The sequence below is a fragment of the Podarcis raffonei genome, chromosome 7, assembly GCF_027172205.1.
Source record: "Podarcis raffonei isolate rPodRaf1 chromosome 7, rPodRaf1.pri, whole genome shotgun sequence".
NCBI classification, from domain to species: domain Eukaryota; kingdom Metazoa; phylum Chordata; class Lepidosauria; order Squamata; family Lacertidae; genus Podarcis; species Podarcis raffonei.
The window spans coordinates 47,511,598-47,527,762 of NC_070608.1; the positions used below are offsets into that span (position 1 = coordinate 47,511,598).

A 16,165-nucleotide genomic window follows, 5' to 3' on the forward strand; every position below is an offset into this window, starting at 1 on the left:
AACAATATCTTGATGTTTGAAGAACCTATTCCTGCACAGTTGCAAATACATGCAGTCTACACAGCATGTTCTGTCATTTATTTGAAATGTAGTTATTGTTCTTCCAAGTCAGTTATATGCCTGCGCGAGCACACACACACACACACACACACACACACAATACAGTGGAACCTTGGTTATGTACCGTCCTCCTTACAAATGCTTCAGGTAATGAGCTCCACTAACCCGGAAGTAGATGCTCCTGGTTGCTAACTTTGCCCCGAGATGCAAGCGTAAGTTGCACGGCGGCAGCGGGAGGCCCCATTAGCGAAAGCGCACCTCATTTTAAGAACAGTTTTGGGTTAAGAATGGACCTCCAGAACAAATTAAGTTCATAACCAGAGGTGCCACTGTATGTCTAAAGTGCTCATAAAAATTCATATATTGGATAAAAATATGCATTATATTAGAGGAAATTGCATTGCAAAAATGTGTATACTGGACAAAACTGCAAACCAATATTTGCATATCAGGATAAGTTTGTACTGAAATGCTGATAAAAATTCAAGAGGATTTTTTTTTTAAGGCAAACTGATATGAACATGTGGAAAGTAGAAAGCTGAAAGAGCAGAAAAATGAGAAACCATGAGAAAGCAAAATCGATATACTCACCCATCCTTACACAGGAGGAGGCAATATTTTAGATATCCTGGTCCTAAATTGTTTAAGCCTTGATGGCTTAGAACTAGCACTTTGATTTGAGCCTGGAGGTTAATCAGAAACCCATGCAATTGATGAAAGAGCAGCATAATATGATCCGAAAAGCACAAATCATAAACCATCCTGGTGGCTACTTTATCTCTACCAGCTGTAGTTTCCAATGAGAAACCATCATTAGGTATTCAGTTATTTGTTACAAATTCCAAACTGCCCTTCAACCCACTGGATTCCAGGATGATGTCCAATAATAAAAATATATACCGGTAATAAAAACAAACCATCACCCTTCACAGAAAAAAAACCCTGAGGCGGCAATCAGGCATTTGAAGTGGCTGATACTTTGTATTTTGCTGTGGGTTTTTTAATGTGTTGATTTTATGATGAACATATTTGCATTTTTGTGATCCACACTGGTATTTTGATGAAAGGCAGCACAGTAATTTTTAAATGAACAAAACTATAGAACGTTTAGATAACCATTGCAATAAAATCAATTCAAGTGCGTGGAATGTGTGTGTGTGTGTTGTGTTTCACACAACCCTGAAAAAACATAATTTACATAGAATTCCTCGCCAGAGTAGGACCAAGAAGGTATCATGCTTATGCTGTACAACAGTTTGTTTTTAAGGCACTTAAAACATTGTTATGGTTTATTAGACTAATACCCTAGGATGTGAGAGGGCTTGAATAAGGAGCCCTAACTTGACAGAATAATGAAGTTCGTCTTGATTGAGGTTTTCTGCTGATAATTACTTCTCTGAAACAGTAATTACTTCCAGCAAAAACAGTACTACACAGAGGATGTCTAATGGAAGAGGAAGTATGTTTTATAGGCATGAAAGCTATTCAGACACCAATTTAATGCAAAATGATAGCAAACAAAGAGAATAATAGCTTTTCTTTCTAAACAGGAAGACATAATACCATTTTTACTGTTTTTCTGAAATCTTACTTTTCAAATATGTTTTCAGCTGCCTTAAAATTATTCAGTTGAGCAATCTCTTTTTACAAGTTAACAGCAGCTAACTTTAAAAATGTGGAAGTGCATGAGGAACCCTTTATACACACACACACACACACACACACACACACACACACCTTATACCCCGCCCACAATTATCAAAAACCATACATAATTAAAATACAAAATAACAATTTTATCAGAACATTAAAACAACCTTAGTCGGTTAAAAACAGTTAAAACATTAGGATCAGTTCAAGATAAGATTTAAGATCAGGGGAATGCTTTCCTAAACAGCTGTGTCTTCAGGTGCTAGTGGAATGCCAATAGTGATGGGGCCTTTTGTATTTATATAGAAAGGGCATTCCAAAACACTGGTGCCACCACTGAAAAGCCTACCTCCATTTTGCCACATCAGGCTGTGGCAAAGCTAACCAGGTTTCATTTGCTGATTTGCTTACTGGGCAGTGGAGAAGATGTTGTGGAGTTGTAGTATATATACTTATAGGTTGTCTGAATCAAGCTCAAAATGGCATAGGTAACCTTCCAGTACATTTCTGAGTACAATTTAAAGTGTTGGTCCTGACCTTTAAAGCCCTAAATGGCCTCGGCCCTGTATACCTGAAGGAGATCATCACCCCCATCGTTCAGCACAGACACTGAGGTCCAGCACTGAGGGCCTTCTGGCAGTTCCCTCACTGCAAGAAGTGAAGCTACAGGGAACTAGGCAGAGGGCCTTCTCGGTAGTGGCGCCCTCCCTGTGGAACGTCCTCCCATCAGATGTTAAGGAGATGAGTAACTATATAACCTTTAGAAGACATCTGAAGGCAGCCCTGTACAGGGAAGTTTTTTCAATTTTAATGTTTTATTGTGTTTTAATATAAGTTGGAAGCCACCCAGAGTGGCTGGGGCGACCCAGTCAGATGGGTGGGGTATGAATAATAAACTATTATTCTTCCAATAAAAAATGTTCAGTTTTGTGACAAGGTGCAATCATCTTCTTATTTCCACTTAACTAAGTTTAACAGATACATATGAAGAATAATTTTAACCAACAACTGGTTAGGGTACTAATATGCTCTCGCCAGCCCTATATCCTAACCACATGTACTGGTCTTGTCAGACTAATAGCAGACATCCTTTTAGAAGTGCTCAGGAAATCTCTGTGCATGTTAAGTCTTCAATTTTACAAGACAATTGCAGAAATAAGTGTGAGCATTTGGCAATGTGCAGAAAAAGGCAGTTTTATTTGTTCTAAATACCTTTTTGATTAGTGTAAACTGTAAGGCCTGTTTCCCTACTCTACCAAAGTCTGAGTGCCTGAACTCAAATGTCTATTTTTTTATAGAGAATTTCTTTCAATTATCTAGCACTCTGTAAATGAAAGTTTATCACCAGTTTAAAAGAGGAAATACTTGTTTTTTCCTAGTTACCTCAGGATTTAGAGATGGTACTCTTTGTGATATGATAAGCCTTTTTTCCAGTATGAATAGGTTTTATTGTTAAGGTTAAGCCCTATAATACAGCAAACAGCTGCCCCACAATATCAACTCATCTTCACCATCTGAATGACAATGTAAGTTAATATATAGACTGCACTGCTTTGTTACTGAAGGTTTTACTTTTGCTTTAAAATGCTCTCATAATGCAAGACAAATTCCATTTCTTCCTAATCCCGCTTGCTGATAATACTTGACCGTTTATTGGTTTTTTGTGCCACGTAATCTCCAGCCTGCATTTTGCTTATCAAACCTTTTATCTAAGACTACAAGACTACTTTAACCATACACATGTCCTAATAAGTTCATGGCACTTACTCCTGGGTAAGACTGTATATGAATACCATCTACGTGGGTTTCTTCTTCAACAGCTTTTTGCCACTAACCCAGTAAAATGTTTGGCATGGCAATGACTAAGGCCATTAGAGGCCACATTCCAAATTATAGATTGGAAACTGACATTGGGTATTCATTAATGTTTGGGGCAAGGAGTAAAAGAAATTAATGGCAGGAAAAATAATGGCAGAAAAAGCAAAGTGGGAAAGAATTATATATTAACAATTTTGCCCCTTCAGATTTAAGAGTGGGCTCATCAGTAAAATTCTTCCAGGTTTATGCTGTAGGATTATGCTATGCTGCACAGTCCTTGAATTTTATAAAACATGAAAAGCTCATGTTTCTAATCTCTCACAAGTCCCCTTGATGTAAATATGGCTTCCACCAGCATCCTGCTCATATGGGGACTGTCTGCAGAGCCCCCTCCCCTGCTTATCTTAACTAGTCAGCTGATACTGGACAAGACATTTCTGCAGATACTTGAAGCTGTTGAATATTGGCTCAGTTTTCTTTAACTATTCAGTGTTCACTTCTCTCAGTGATCCTCTAATCTTTACAGGTTGGAAAGGTGGGGCTGTTTGTTCATGGAGCGGTTGTGTTTTCTACAAAACATTCAGCATTTTATCTGCAAGGACAGAAAAACTCAAATGTCATGCTCTACTGTGAACACACTGCTTGATAAATGCAGCAATACAACAAATTAGGCCAAATTCTTTTCTGGCCTAATCGGGAAATAATCCTCCTGTATAAATATTTAGATCTGCATGTCTGAAATGAGAGCCATTCTGCTTCCTCTCTTAGGAACGGAAGGCAAATTACCCAAGGAGTGTTCTATATTTGTTGAACTCCGCTGCGAGTGGGTGAGTTGCAGACAATTTTTCTTCAGAACACTGGAAAAAAAGGGGACTTGGAATTCTCAGTGCTGATTATTTTCACACCATTTGCATACCTTCCTATGCAGAAAGTCTGAATCACTACAAGTGGGTGATCAAATTCAATTTCAGAGCTGGCATTATGTCTCAAGTCCTAATGGAATATTGATAGTTTATTTCATTACTAGATTTATATCTCACTTTTTATACTATGTGTTCAAGGTAATTAAGAAAATAACTGGGCAACATAATGTTATATAATTATGAATTTTTAAAAGCCCATGTAGCAAAAAATAAAAGCAAAGCATGTAAAACAGCAAAGCAGGATATAGCAGCCACTGAAAAGAGAGGGACCAATAAGGAGCAGCAACAGCCGTTTAGTGAGTCTATTTGATTTCTTTTTTAAATAAGGCCATTAGATGTGCTGGAATATAGCTCACCTGATGGAAGGCAGAGCATAATGAGTCACTTAGGAATTATTTTTAAGATATGGTGGTTACAGGAGCCTTCATACATTGCTTCCTCACACAGATTTCTGTGCGGATCAAGTAAAACAGAACACTGGGTAAATACAGATAAATAACTTAGCAAGCAGTTAGCAGTGGGAAGTTTGCAACCTTTTTAAAAATGTGTGCTTACAAGTGGAACCCTTTGTATTTCTGCTCAGAAGTAGGGCCACCAAAGTCCAATGGGCTTTATTCCCAGGTAAGCATGTATAGGATTGCAATCAAAGTGGGAGAAAAGTAGGAGTGAGGATGACCATGGCTAGCTTTGTAGCATTCTGTGGTTGCTGTTACACAGTCTACCTGTAGGCAATACTCATCAACTGTCCCGAAAAACATGGGAACATCACAGAAAATGTTATGCCATCATGGTTTCTCACTCTGCCACGCAAAATCCTGAATTACAACTGCTAAACTGCAGGGACCTTCTCAAAGCCTGGTAAGCATGGCACTGCTAGGCACTGGGCTTGGGGAAGGAAGCATGAAGTCTCTGACAAAGTCCTAGAGTCCTCCTGCTACCTTCCTAAAGCCTAGTTAGTGCTTGCCCAACTTTGGGAAGAAGGAAGGAGGGCTCTAGGACCCAGCCAGAGCCTCAAACCTCCTTCCCAAAGCCCCACACTAGCTGGGGGGCAGGGGAATCAGCCTAGAATAGCAACCACCCCTGGTTCTTCACTTCCAGTCACTAAAGCAGATTCAAATACCTATATCCCTGGTAAGCTTGCATTCTCCTTTAATTAGCCAAATTATCAGGACAGATACAGAGCACTAAAACATCAACTGCCCACAAAGCATGCAGATTCTGTGCATGCTTACTCAAGAGCAAGTCTGTCAGTTTGATGGCATTTGTCATCCAGAGGGAGCATATGCCACCTAGCAGCTACAATGCAGTTTACTATTGCTCAGGGTGTGGTAAACAGGGCAGTTTGTTCAATTTTGAGTCTACTTGAAATCTGAAATTCCAAGGAATTATATTGAAGTTATGCATCAAGGTGACAAGTAATTGCTTAGGAGTTTGGTACTCGGGTTGAAAAACCTCGTGTTCAAAACTCAGTCCTGCAACCTGTTTTCAGTAGCAGGACCCACATCTTCAACACTCTGTTGTATAATTATGACAAGATTTCCAGAATTGGCCTTTATATTGTGTGAAAGATCAAATAATGAGGAAATTATCTGGTAAGGTAACACGTGAAAATGGAATAAAGTGCTGTCTGAAAGCAGCCTAAGTGTTTCTGTCATTAGTCATCGTGGAAGCATGCAAAACAGAGTTCAGGGAAGAGTAAAACTTTTGTATATCTATAAGGTCGATTCTTAAGGAAAAAGGGGATTTCTTGCCATTCCTGCCGCTTTCTTTCACCTTTTATAGAAGCCATGGCATATACATTGTGGTTCGAGGACCCGATCCCCACTTGGAGGAATAAAGACACATGGACACAGTGTATAAGGTTAATGGGCAAGAAAAGGCCACAACTTTATTGATTACAGCAAGTGAGAAGGATTTTGGCTTAGGCATTGGACCACAGAAGATTTGACTCCACCCACTCGGAGAGGGGGTGAGTCTGAAGAGGGGTTAACCACCAGTAGGGGGAGCCTGTTGATGCTAATACAACTATAAGCTCTCCCCCGATGTCACCGAGGGTCGTGCCATTGTCCCCCGCCACACAGGCATCGGACAGGATCCACGACCGCCTGATTCCTTTAACGGAATACCCAAATTTGAAGGGGTAGGCGATGGCCACACCTAGCCCTTCCCCACACCAACACATTCCAATGCCTAACCGCCAAATACCAAGAAAGTTGTGACGATTGCTATGAGGTAGGCGAAAAAAACCAAAAGGCCGGTGCCAATTTGCCAGTTGGAAAAAATTCCTACCAGGCCCCCTGGGCAACCTGGGCAACCAACCATAGGTCCATAGCAAGGTCAAGAGAAAAGCTAAGCCCTAAGCTCTAAGGGAGTGGTGGGTGGGTGACTCGCAGCGAAAAGGTGAGCAAATGAGCGGAATGGCTGGCGCGGCTGCATCTTGAGCAGCAATCCACGCCCCCACCAAGCCGCCCGATTGGGTGCTCAACTGGGGGCGTGGCGCGTCAGCCATAAGAATGGGGCAGGAGGCATAACTGTGTGACGCGGGAATCATCTCCCGCCCACAACACCTCCCCTCCAGAAGGAGGAGAGGCCTTATCTAACTCTAGATAGAGTTCATAGAAGTACACTGTACATATAGTACATAGGATGCACTATAAACTAAGATGGATGACAAACATTTTACTAATTTTAAAAGACCATAAATACCTGGCCTGGTAGAAGGCATTTCACTGTCACATCCATTTTCAAGAGGAAGAAATTGGCTGCCGATTAAACCGCTAAAAGCTTCTGCCTTCGCATATCACTTACAATTAAGCACAGATGGACAAAGGAGCCTGGTGTATACAAGAAATCATAGCCAGGCTGACTTTACATTACCAAGTGTGTGTTAGTCAAACGCTTGAGATTCATGAAGCTAGCTTGCACATTTATTTTGTTTTCTAGTATCTCAGCAGTCCTTGAAAACAGTTTGCTTGAAAACTCTGCAAAAGCCAACTGGGAGCTATGTAAGAATATAATTGCCCTGCTAATAACAAACCAGCTCCTGTTTGTTATTAGAATTTGCTCAGAAACTCTCAGGGCAGATCTACCTTTAACAAAAGGTCTCACAATAACTACAAGAGACCTCCAATCTTATAAAACAGCCTTGCAAGTCATATGATTTCCAATTCGGCTTTTGAAAACATATGCTAAATGTCCATGTATGTAGAACCATCTGCCAAAGTGAAGCAACTGATGTTGATAACAGACTAATTGTCTTTTTTAATGACCTCTGCTGCAGGTTGAGTAATAAATATCTACCACTATTCAATTTCAAAAGAAATCACTATGGATTAGCAAGCCTCTTTCACCAACTTTTTAAGAGAGCCCAACAACCCAGAAAGCTACTGTCATCCCCCCACCATACTTGAAGTATTCACAATTACTGATCTTTCTCAAATTAATTACATGGTTAATTTTATTTCAATTTTGTTTTTATTAGAAATAAACTAGAGAAGCAGAATGCAAGATTTATACATATTCATCAGCCAAAGCCAAAACCACAGAGCTATCTATTCAAATAGCAAACAACAACAACAAAATCACCCCGAAGCCTGGCCAACGTACATGCTACATTGATATTAATCTAAAATGTCTGAAAGTTAATTATTTGTGACCCAGTTATAAGCCATCTAAGAATCACATGCAGGCCAATTCTCATGCTTACACGCACTTTGTGCAACTTCATTAAGTTCAGAGAGACTTAATGGATTATAATGTATCAGCATATGGTCCATCTTCCCAGGATTATCAGGTACAGGAGAAATCAATATAAATGAACCCTGAAACTTTTAAGCAGTGCAGTTGTAAATTAATCGTTGATATTAAGAGTCAAAGTAACTAGAGCAGCAACCCAACAGTGTCAGGTGAATGCCAATTTATTTCCCAACACACACACACACACACACACACACACACACGTGTGCTGTTATCCTTAGTTTCTCTGTCTGGCTCTACACATGGCACACAGAATGAGGTAGGTGAATATTTAACGTTTATTAACGAAATGTGTAAACTGCTATTCATTAAAAGTAAAATCACAGGACAGTTTCCAATATATTATCTAATATCATAATGCAAATAAGTCAAACCATACAATTCTAAAAGCAACAACATAAAATTTAAAGATAAATGAAACTGCTTCAGACTACAAGTGGGATACTATTTTTGAATTCTTCTAGATGGAAAACTAGAAGATTTTTGACAAAGACTCTGTTGTGCTGGTTTTGTGTCTACAAGTTTTGCTCCCCACTTGCAGTCTGAAGTCGTACAGTTTATTCTACCATCTCATTGTGATGCATGTATAGACCAACTCTTTTCTTCTCTATCTGAAAAAGAAATGGCATCAAGTGCTTTGAAGGCAGCAAACTGACCTTAGATGACAATTGATTTAAAAGCAGTATTAATAATTCAACAGATGGCACTGCCTTGCTTCATTCAGTTGAGATGCAACAGTGAAGTCATATATACATATATACATTCTGAAAAATACTGAAGGTTCAGGAAATATGGATTATGTAATCTAGAATTTGAAGTGGTATGGTGGCTGAAAGTTGGGAAGTTCTTACTTTAAAGCTCAGTACCTAGCCATATTCAAGCCATGATGTTTTAACACACCTGACCAAATGTTGCAGCATGTGGGCTCCTTTTCTTGAGAAGTCTGATGCTGGAGTGTCCCATGGGCCTACCCAGTGATTCAGGGGGAGATACCATGTCTCTACCTAAACTCTGGCCTGGGAATCAAGGAACAAGCAAGGGAGGACCAGCAGTGCTTGGCTGAATCAGTGGCTGAATCAGGGAAGAGAAGCAGGGATAGCACATCTAGGATCAAGTGCCAGAACCAGAAGCTTGATTGCTCTCAACAGTCAGCAGAAACAGCTTGGAGACCAAGCTCCACTTACTAGAGGAGTCTACTCCAATATTATTTTTGAAATCAGGTGTAGAACTCCCACCTGTCAGGCCTCCCTATTTTCTCTGTCAGGCTATTTGGCCCCCATATATATCATATATGATGTTATGTGTGGGATAGACAAGGATTGGTGGGAAGGGTCAGGCACTGCTAATTACATGGCACTTCCCAAGTGCCTGTCAACCAGCTGATGGTTGGGTGCTTCAGAAGCACTGTGCAAAGCACTGTGCTTAGTGTAGAGAATGTAAATGCTATATCGAATCATAGCACTGGTAAAAGCTACCACCAGGAAATTATTAACTGCAGCAAATTGAATAATAAAGATGTATCTTTCAAAGATAACAGTAGTTTACTTCTTTCATACATCTAAATAAATGGATCCATAGAAGATGTTTAAAGGGTTAGGGTGCCAATAAACAGGGGGGAAATTAACATATACTTTTGCACTAAGGAAGTATTACACCACAGCATGGATTGGCAAGAAACATCAAAGTGTTGATTAACTCAGCCTTCTGAAGCAGCTGGCAAGATGCCTGGATATTTCAGATTACTGCTTCTACAGTAACTCCCTTGGGTGACTGCATTGCTTTTCTTTCTTCCGCTTTCCAAAATGTTGCTTTCTTTTCTTTTTCCCCCTTTTGTGTGTACTCGTCAATAAAAATGCTGTGCTCTACTTGGCAGGAAGTTCTCCTCCAACGAACCAGTCCCCATTCAGTGACTGCTGCTGCCACACATATCATTACAGGAAAAATAAAAATATCTTCCATATGTTTTATCATCTGGACTTACTTGACAATAGTTCGTTTTACAGCAAGCAAGGTAATTCATATGAGAACTGTACAAACTTGGCAGGTTTTGAATCACCTGTGTAGCCTTTGTGCATAAAATTTCTAAAACAGTTGTGTGGATGGAATGAGGAAATTAGAAGCCAAAAATAAATAAAGGCTATCTCGATTCAAAATGAGCAACTGACATTTATTTGTAAATATTTAAAGGATCACTAGAGTCACTATAAAGCTCCTCCTAGGGTTCTTCCAGGTAACTTGTTTATTGACCATTCATACCGATTTGCTTGCACTAGGCTTACACTGAGGTTAGACGATGTGTAGTCTTCACTGGGGATTAATTCTGATTTGCTTGTGGGGAGATTATATAACAATGAGCATTCATCCTGATTTGTGCTAATACATCTTGCTGTTAATCATTCATCCATTCCATACTTTTCAATGCCTTTCCCAGCCACTTTCTTAACTGCAAAAAGTCTGTTCTTTAAAAAGAGAATTTGTTTCGCTATGGTGGCAGGCTGCTTTAATTGTGCAAAGCTAAATTTATGAACCTTTTTGGCTCTGTGAGCCAAATCCTTATCAGGTTGACCTCATGGGCCAAAATTTGACAGGTATGGGGGTGGGGGTCAAAACCGTGTTCATCACTGACATCAGATGATTTGGTGGGACTTCAAAGCACCATGAAGCCAGCAAGACTTGCCTACCCCATCAGAAAGCAGACTTGGCTCTCTTGTCCATCAGCAGTTTGTACTGAAACTGCTGCTAAAACAGAGTTCCCCCTCCCATTTTGGTTTCAATGAAACTGATAAGCAAGTGAGGGCACACCACAGGGTGGTGAAATGAGGAAACCTTTCATTTTAGGAGGGCTGCCCAATCAGAAAGGGGTTTGCACTGAAACCCCTGCAAAAATGAAGCCTTACCATGTGGAGGGAAGTTCTATAGGGAACAATTAAAGCTGCATCCATTAAAGGGCCACTCCTAGAGTTATTAAAGAGCAGGTGTCTTCAAATCCAATAACATGTCTATCTGCACATAGATTTCCTCTCTGTTTGCACTGCACTGTGGAGAAAATAAGAACAGGGGATGTTTTCAAGCAGTAGAAGTGACTCCCCCTGTTTCCTGCCTTCTTCAGCCCCAGCCAATTGAGAAAAGATCACATTGTGTGTGTATATGCCGGGGGAGAGAATCGGTGGTGATCACAAACAAGGGTTGGAAAGTAAACCAGGATTGCTGACCATGCTGCTGCTGAAGAAAGCAGAATAATTTTGTCCTTGAATTAGAGGGGAAACTGTTTTGCATTTGACTGTTCGTTCATTGTACATGCTGTACTTTTAGCTCTTGAAGACCAGAAATGGAAATTTTATTTTAGCTCAGTAATTGACTGAAAAACTAGGCCTGTGGTACAATACTGTGATGTCGTGGACAACAGTAGCAATCAGCTCTGCCCAAGCAATTGAGTAGTGCTTAGCTTTACTTTCTAAAGTTACACATGTCAGGACTGAAGCCTACCTAGAATTGACATCTTTTAAGTGTTGATTATCCCAAACATACAGTTGCTTAAAGATAAGGGAAATTAACTCAATTCATGTTCAGGGAAACACATATCATGACTTTAACCTACTTTTAAAAACATATCCTATGACTGATCTTCAGTGAGCCATGACACAAATTAAGCCCTAAATGGGATAAGATGCAGCAGAGAACAGAAAGCTCAGAGGAAATAAAGCCCAGTGTATGTTGGTTAGGGGGAAAAGAAATACAAAAATAATAGCTTTCCTTTCTTTTTTCCAAGGGAGGTGAGTGTTCAGGAGAATAAGTCTGTATGAAACAGTCATGCTGCAATAGGCAGCTTAGATACACAGTCTGAGGGTTCTTAGCCCTGACACAAGAGACTGTAGACTTGTGTGTAGTACGCAAAAATTATAGAGGGGATGAATCAGCAGTTGTGCTTGGAGAATGCAAGCTGCTATTGCATCCATGTGGCACTGCATACTACCATCTCCACAGAAGAGAGGAACTTAGTTATGCTTGGGCCAGTAATGTAGGACATAGTAGATGTCACGGAACATGACAAGACAGGGCCATAGAAGCAGACTGGGCTAACTTCCACTCACTTGCTCTCAAGCAGTGAAAATCTGTAGAGGCACAGACCTTCCCTTCCTTGGCTGCCATTCAGTATAACAATCATCTATTTTTATTTGTATGCCGCTTCCCCACAAAACTGTGCCCACAACATATCAAGTGACCAAGTATAAGAAAGATATATTAGAAACAATTAGAAATAGTATCATCTTTTTTTAAAAAAATCAATCTATACAAGTCTGCATAAAATAAGACAAATAAACCAACAGCTTAAAGCTAAACAGGAGAGAAAATTGCCTAACACAGGAAAAAAAATTAGTATCCCAAACATTCACACACTCCAGATGCATCTGTTTCTAATAGTTTGGACCCAAGACACCATCTTCACATATTCAGGGGTGCCACACCACCTCCCACCTAGGATACTGCAGACATTACCACTTAGGGCCACTGTTATCAAGTATTTTACTCCACACAGGGGCCAATAACCTTCGTTCCACAGTCTACAACCAGCATACATTCACCAGGGCTAGAGGCCATAAACAAACTTTTGTTGGGGCAAGGGAATAGTATGATTCTTAAGGACTGGGGATTAGCACTGTGGGCCAATATAAAGGATGCTGCTGAGATTCTGTATAGACAGCGCAGTGCTGAGATGTCACTAGGCCTGGCTAACTAAGATTACTTTACAACTCTTTACAGCTACAGAGATTCTGTGCACACTCCCCTAAATTTTTGCTTCCTTCCATTTTAATTTGCTGGCTTAAAACCCCAGCTCTGTAGCTCCTAACAGTAGCTGAGAATGGTTGGGAGTAATGTGAGGGAGAGGAGGAGATAATTAGAGAGAAAGAAGAAAATTCTCAGGATGAGAAATGATGTGCTTAGAAGTTACACCTTTTTTACTTGAATGAAAGGGTTTGAGTCTCAGGAAGAATAAAAAATAATGATGAGGAAATGAAAGTATAATAAAGCTTGAGAAATATGATGACTCTTGTAAAACACTCCACTGTGCTAGATTTATGGCAAATGTTTCTCATAGGCATTCAGCACCAATAAAACATAATATTTCGTAGCAGTGCTTTTTGCAATATTTTCATCTCCTTGGAAATACTTGCTAAAATAATGTTGCTATCATAATTATTAACCACTTTCACTATAACTTCTGAAACACTAGGTTTTCTTAACCCATGGTGTCAGATTAAGCCCTTTGGCAATATTGTTGCTAAAGGGCTGACAATATTGCACCAGTTGTTAATTTGTTTCCAGGGTAAATGTAAGCACTGATGATTAGCTCTGAAATTCTAAAGACTTGGGACCAGGTTATTTGAAGGACTTCATATTCCTGCATTAACTTGCCCAGGTCCTAAGAATAATCACAATGGCTCAAATGTCCACAGGTCTATCAGATTGGTGGGAATAATACAAGGGCCTATGGCGGCCCCATACTTATGAAATGCCCTTCCTTGGGAAGTATACCTGTTTCCTTCTTTATTTTTAAAGTCTGATTTTTAATCCTGCATTTCAGCCTGCTTTTAATTTCTGCTGTCTTTATTTTAATAAAGCATTTATGAACTACTTAATAGTCTAGAAATCTAAGTGGTGTGCAATATTTTTTAAAAACCAGTATCATAAAAAATACAGTCTAAAACAAATAAAACAACAATGCAAAAGCTTATGAGAAGAAATAAAACAGAAATTTGGGCAGTCAATATATAGGTCTGGTCTTATAAGTCAGGGAAAGCCTGAGCAAAAGGATAAGTCTTCACAAAACATATGAAGCAACTGATGGCTGCTGCCTCAAAAATGACAGAAGAGAGTGCATTCTGTAGAAAATACAGGTGCAACTGCAGAAAATGCCTATTTTCAGGTCCCAGTTCTGCCACAAGCAAAATCCCCCCAGGTGATCTTTGGTTTTTACTTGGAATGTTATTTTTATGCTTTCATCTGAATGGTTTAATTGTGTTTCATCTGTATTTTGCTGTTGCATATTTTTAAAGTCTTTTATTTTCTAAACTGCCTTGAGAAGGTTTTTATATTTAAAATGATATAAATGTATTTTAAATAAATAAGAGCCGTACTGGATCAGGCTGGATTTAGCTCAGCAGCCTGCTTCCCACACTGGGTAAACAAGAAACCCACAAGCAGGAAATGAGCACAACAGCCCTCTTGTGCTGTTGCTCTAATTAACATAAACCATATTGTTTTCAGTTTTAATGCACATAAAGGGTTGTAGTCAATGTAGTGTTAAACAGATCAGTCCATTAGTGCAAGGATTTATTCTTGCACAACAGAACCATCTCCCCCTCCTCCTCCTCTGGGATTCCCTCAACCTTCCTGAGCAGATTTGGGGGTGATATGGTGGCATGCATAGGGCAGGGGATAAAGTGAGTAGGAATTAAAGAACCTTTTAATGAGGGTGAAAGAGGAGAGTGCAAAATAGGGTCTGAAGCTCAACATCAAAAAACACGAAGATCATGGCCACTGGTCCCTTCACCTCCTGTCAAATAAAAGGGGAAGAAATGGAGGCAGTGAGAGATTTTACTTTCTTGGGCTCCATGATCACTGCAGATGGCGACAGCAGCCACGAAATTAAAAGACGCCTGCTTCTTGGAAGAAAAGCAATGACAAACCTAGACAGCATCTTAAAAAGCAGAGACATCACCTTGCTAACAAAGGCCCATATACTCAAAGCTATGGTTTCCCCAGTAGTGATGTATGGAAGTGAGAGCTGGATCATAAAGAAGGTTGATCGCCGAAGAATTGATGCTTTTGAATTATGGTGCTGGAGGAGACTTGAGAGTCCCATGGACTGCAAGAAGATCAAACCTATCCATTCTTAAGGAAATCAGCCCTGAGTGCTCACTGGAGGGACAGATCCTGAAGCTGAGGCTCCAATACTTTGGCCACCTCATGAGAAGAGAAGACTCCCTGGAAAAGACCCTGATGTTGGGAAAGATGGAGGGCACAAGAAGAAGGGGATGACAGAGGACGAGATGGTTGGATAGTGTTCTCGAAGCTACCAGCATGAGTTTGACCAAACTGCGGGAGACAATGGAAGACAGAAGTGCCTGGCGTGCTCTGGTCCATGGGGTCATGAAGAGTCAGACACGACTAATTTATATGCCACCCATCCAATTGGGTTACCCCAGCCACACTGGGCAGCTTCCAACAAATAAGAACACAGTAAGACATCGAATATTAAAAACATTAGTAATCCTAACCCTGTGGTAGCACATCTATAGCTATATACTGCCCAAAGAATGCCAATTAAAAAGTCCTTCAAACAGCTTTTTCACCTTTTCCTCCTGTCCTTGACATAGCCAACAGCACAAACTATACAGATATATTAAGATTTCAGTATCTACTAAGTTCAGTAATGCTTGCTCCCAGCGCAATCCTAAATATGTCTGCTGAAAGTAAAGTTCGGTGCTCCCAGGTCAGGGGGTACTTCTTTGCTCTGGCCCTTCCTGTGATTCACCCCATTCCTCTAATTATAGGTTGTCTTAACTTATAATAGTATCGAATGTTTAAATCACTGGAACCTTCTCTGGAACCTTATGATAAAGGATGGTCAAAAAGAGGAGGAAAAAAGAGCATGCCAGAGAACTGGGAATCCAAGTCCCTTCCCCCTTAGTTCTCCCCCACTACACCCTCAAAGAACCCTGGCATGTCCCCTCTTCAGCCCCACTGCTGACAGAGCTTCAAAAGTAGTACTGTACAGTACAGCAGTACAGCTGAGCAAGTGAAATCTGACACTGGAATTTTCCCCCTCTCCCCACAAATGCCTCCTATTTTCCCTGGGGCACCTTTGCAGGTTGTAGGTTTGCTGGGCCTGCCACCTAATCAACTTGCCTGCTCTGCATGCCAGCTCCCTTCAGTAAAGTAATTACACCGAACTG

General features: G+C 40.3%; 1 protein-coding gene across 6 annotated transcripts in view; it reads right to left on the reverse strand.

Annotated features, from left to right (window-relative positions):
- DLGAP1 (DLG associated protein 1) overlaps positions 1-16,165 on the reverse strand; it is a 300,538-nt gene that overhangs the window by 216,246 nt on the left and 68,127 nt on the right. The window contains exon 4 of one of the 6 annotated variants that reach the window (XM_053396457.1): positions 4,808-4,902. The exons of the other annotated variants lie outside the window; for them this stretch is intronic. The gene's annotated coding sequence lies outside the window, so the exon portion shown is untranslated. The remainder of the gene's footprint in view (positions 1-4,807; positions 4,903-16,165) is intronic. 6 annotated transcript variants of the gene reach the window in all.